This window comes from Nannospalax galili, unplaced genomic scaffold (genome assembly GCF_000622305.1).
Source record: "Nannospalax galili isolate Female #2095 unplaced genomic scaffold, S.galili_v1.0 scaffold128, whole genome shotgun sequence".
NCBI classification, from domain to species: Eukaryota; Metazoa; Chordata; class Mammalia; order Rodentia; family Spalacidae; genus Nannospalax; species Nannospalax galili.
Genome location: NW_008360322.1, coordinates 4522001 through 4526302, shown reverse-complemented (window position 1 = coordinate 4526302; position 4302 = coordinate 4522001). Strand labels below are relative to the sequence as shown.

Below are 4302 nucleotides of genomic sequence, written 5' to 3'. Positions count from 1 at the left end.
AGAAGAATGAAACTAAACCCCTATCTTTCACCCTGCACAAAAGTCAATTCCAAATGGCTCAAAGACCTCAATGTAAAGCCTGAAACTCTGAAACTCTTAGAAGAAAACGTTGGGGAAAACCTACAAGATATAGGTGTAGGAGGACACCAATAGCCCAGGAAACAAGGGCAAGAATTAACAAGTGGGACCTCATTAAACTAAAAAGCTTCTGTACATCGAAGGAGACAACCAAGGAAACAAACAGAAAACCCACAGAATGGGAGAAAATCTTCACCAGCGATACATCTGATAGAGGTTTAATTACCAGAATATATAATGAACTTAAAAAACAGAGACCCAAAATAAGAAGCAACCCAATTGAAAGATGGACTAAGGAGCTGAACAGAAAGTTTTCAAAAGAAGAAGTAAAGATGGCTATGAAACATCTCAAAAGATGTTCAACATCACTAATAATCAGGGAAATGCAAATTAAAACCACTTTAAGATTTCACCTTACCCCAGTCAGACTGGCTAAGATCACGAAAACAAATATTTTTGGTCATATAGATAAAATCTATTTTCTTGCATATTTTTCAATTGACATCTAAAATTTTATCATAAGTTTAAGTAATTGCAAAGGATACAATTTAACCCATATTACATTTTAATATTTTAGAAGTAAGACAGCTAGCTGTGCTTACAAGTGAATCTAATGAAATAAATATTGCAGCAATTATGCCTACCACCAACCATTTAAAAATACATGAGCAAATTCTATTTCTGGACTATTTTACATGACTTTTTTTTCTTTACACTCATAATTCAATTCCATAGCTCCACCCCTCAGGAATATATCCTGATTAATATATTTTTTTATTTGAAAAGTTTTTAAATCAATCACACTATTATATCTCTCTGCTGAGCATGTTCTGAACTGAGGAATCATTATATTCATAATCAAATACTCAAAATGAGCAAGATGCGCATTTTTCTAATTATTAAAAATAGTCTTTTATAACCTGTACATATGTTTGTTGTTAAATATCACTTCTTACCAGAATGAGAAAAGCAGCAGGTCACAACAGAAGTGTGTTGGATTCACAGAATGAGACAGAATTCAGCATCAATGTTTTCTCAGGTTTTTGTTTTCATAAATTCTGAGGAAATATTTTCATGTGAATAAGTGGGTAGGTCTGACTTTTTTCTTTTCTATCTGTTCTACTCAATTCTATCAACTCCTTCCAATTCATAAACCCATTTAGTAAGATTTCTATCATATCTTACTGACAGCAATTATTTTGAAGTTATCTAACAAGAGAATTTATTACCCAGTCATTGAAAGTGTATACTTTCTCAAGACAGCTCAATATTTTCAATTGATGAAGAATTGAAAAAGGACTTTGAGGTTTTTACATTTATGTTCCAGTGAGTGAAAGGTATACCTGTCTCTCTCTCTCTTTCTCTCTCTCTCTCTCTCTCTCTCTCTCTCTTTTTTGGCATTTTTGAGACAGCTGTAGCCTCAGCTGGCCTTGAACTCACAATGTAGACCAGGCTGGCCTTGAACTCACAGAGGTCTGCCTGTCTCTGCCTCCTGAGTGAGTGCTGGGATTAAAGGCATGTGCCACCAAGCCTGGCTCTTTTTTTTTTTTAAGCTGGTAAAGATGAAGCTATTGAAAATAGTCGGGAAATGGACCAGCAAGATGCCTTGAATGCATTCCAGCACATTGAGTTTAGGAAAGCATATAATCATCTCAGGTTTTCTTATTGTGGTATAAACCTTAACTTCACTTCTGAGGATCTGATGGTGAGTATATACACTGACTTCCCAAGGAGAACGTGTCCCACTTCAAAATGATTATTAAGACTGTACAAACAAGATGAATGTTGTGGTATAAATCTGTAATCCTCAATATTTGGGCGATAGAGGCAAGAATTGGGAGTTCAAGGGCATCCTTAGCTACATAATGAGTTTGAAGCCAAGGCGACATAAAACCTTGTCTCAAAAAGATTCATATACATGTATGAAATTGTAAAAAAAAAAAAAGTGTAGCGACATAAGAAAGGCTTAAAATGGGACAAAGGGAAATATGATTTGCACAAAAATCATGGTTCTATTATGTGAAACTTCTGTGTAACATAAGTGAATATGTAAAAAGGAAGTCTACTATGATTTTTCAGTAGATATTTTTATTAAATTCTCGTACATTTCATACATCTTAATCATATTTAGGGCTATGATTTTTTTTTTTTTTATGTGTATGAGTGTATTGCCTGCATGTATGTGAGTGCACCCGTGTTGTGCAATGCTGCAGAGGTCAGAAGAGGGCTTTGGATTCCCCTGGAACTGGAGTTAAGGACGGTTTGGAGCAGCCGTGTGGGTGCTGGGAATTGAACCCGGGTCCTCTGCAAGAGCAGTCAGTGCTCTTAACAGCTGAACCATCTCTCCAGATCCCCCCCAAAAGTTTTTAGTATTAGTGTTGCATGGTCATGATGATTATATTGATGGTGAAATGTAGTCTACTCTAATATTTTCTTTTTCCTAGTGGCACTAAGAAATTGTGTGTTCAAGAGATTAAAAGTCCGTCTTCAAAACCTGTTTTCTCATTATTCATAATGGGTATTAACTTCTCAAGACACATTTGAACACTTCTCAACCTAGTTTAATATATATTGTACAGGACTATCCTCGGTTGAACTCCATCTTCTCCAGCTCGGAGGTACTAGCTTGCCGAAGATCATTGCTGGGCTTGTAGACAGTGGATGGTCCCCCTCCCCCAAAGAAGGAAGGGGAGGGAGAGTCATGGGACCTTCACCTAAGTATCTATCCACAATCCCCACAGGTGGTGGGCAATTTGAGGCTAATTGCTCAGGGGCCTGGGGGATGGGTTAGAGTGTCTAGGCTGGGGAAGACTGAGGGAAGGGCTATGTTGTTTAGGGGACGCCATTATCCATGCTTGGGTGAAGATTTTCCAGTGCTGCCTGGCACCCACACTCCTGTACGTAATCCCTCACCCTCTGAGCAAGACTATAAAATGACTTCCCAGAGCACCTTAGTGGAATTGTACCTCAGTTTGTCCTAGGGAATTTGGGAGGAGAGATGGAAATTATTTACATCTCTCCCCCAGGGAAGTTTTAGCAACACCTTAGATTCTAGGTCTTAACATCATGAATTCTAAAGGTTTCCTTCGGTATGAAGTACTTGATTTCTTTTATTTACATAGGCTTATTAGTTTTCTTTTCATTTCTTGGTTTTATTATTTAGAATTCAAGAACTCATGAACATGACCCCATTGGTTTTATGATGCCCTTAGGGTGTTTTTTTGCCATTCCATGGTTTTCAGTGGCCACTTAAAAAAGTCATTAGGCAGCCTCCAAATGAATCTCATTTTCTGATGTTTGTGTTGTGTTTCTGTTTTGATGTTCAATTAATTACAAGTTTGCCATATTTAGAGCCCATCAATGGAAGGTCGGAAAAGACTAGTTTGAGATTGTTCTGGTGAGGGGGATAGTAATATTGGTTACCACTCCACTGTGTGCTCCCTGGCAGCACGATTCCTAGATTCGCGCAAGAGCGGGAAAAAGAGGATTTAGCCCCCTAAATTTCCACAGCTTCCCAAATCCCACATTTCCGCCTAGTGGCCAGGCAGCACGGGTCAGCCCCGCCCCTGTCTGCGGCGCTCCGCCCTCTTTCTGTACCACGCAGGCGCATCCTCTCCGGCAAGCGCCTGGGTTCCGCCCCCTCCTCGCTCCGCGCCGCCCGGCTCTCCCCTTCCCTCACCACGCAGGCGCGTTTTCCGGGAGCTCGGGCTGGCAGTCCCTTCCCATGGGGCCCCGCCTCAGCCTCCCCGCCCTGCCCCGCCTCTAGGCGGTTGCTGGCGGCAGTCACCGCCCTACCCCGACCCAAAGGCGCGACTGCGGCGTCAGTAATGTGAAGCAGTGCTCTGGCTTGTCCGGCCCCCGGGCCCGCGGCCCATTACGCCATCCACCGCGCTAGCCGCTGCATCGCCGAACGGCCTAGGAGGGCGGGTGCAGACAGTCGCGAGGCGGGGCGGAGCAAGCAGCGCGGCCGGATTCATTCCTGTGGGGCGCGGGGTATGGAGGAGCTGTTCGGTCGCAGGCTGAACGGGGCGGCCCGGGCGGCGGCGGCGACAACGGTTTCCATTTGAAAAGGTGGCCCAAGCCGGAGCAGCTGAGGACGAGCCCCGAGGCAGGTAGTGGTGGCGGCGGCCGGCCTGTGGTAGGGCCGCGGCCTGAGGGCCGGCGGGGAGGCCTCGGCGGGAAGCGGGGCGCCGGGAGCGGAAGACCGCGGCGGGGGCGCGGCCG

The 4302-nt window shown here is 43.5% G+C and overlaps 1 protein-coding gene across 1 annotated transcript in view; it reads left to right on the top strand.

Annotated features, from left to right (window-relative positions):
* The first annotated feature begins 3836 nt into the window (after window positions 1-3836).
* Window positions 3837-4302, top strand: part of Fem1c (fem-1 homolog C) — a 20581-nt gene continuing 20115 nt past the window's right edge. Inside the window, exon 1 of the mRNA XM_008825259.3 lies at window positions 3837-4190. The gene's annotated coding sequence lies outside the window, so the exon portion shown is untranslated. The remainder of the gene's footprint in view (window positions 4191-4302) is intronic.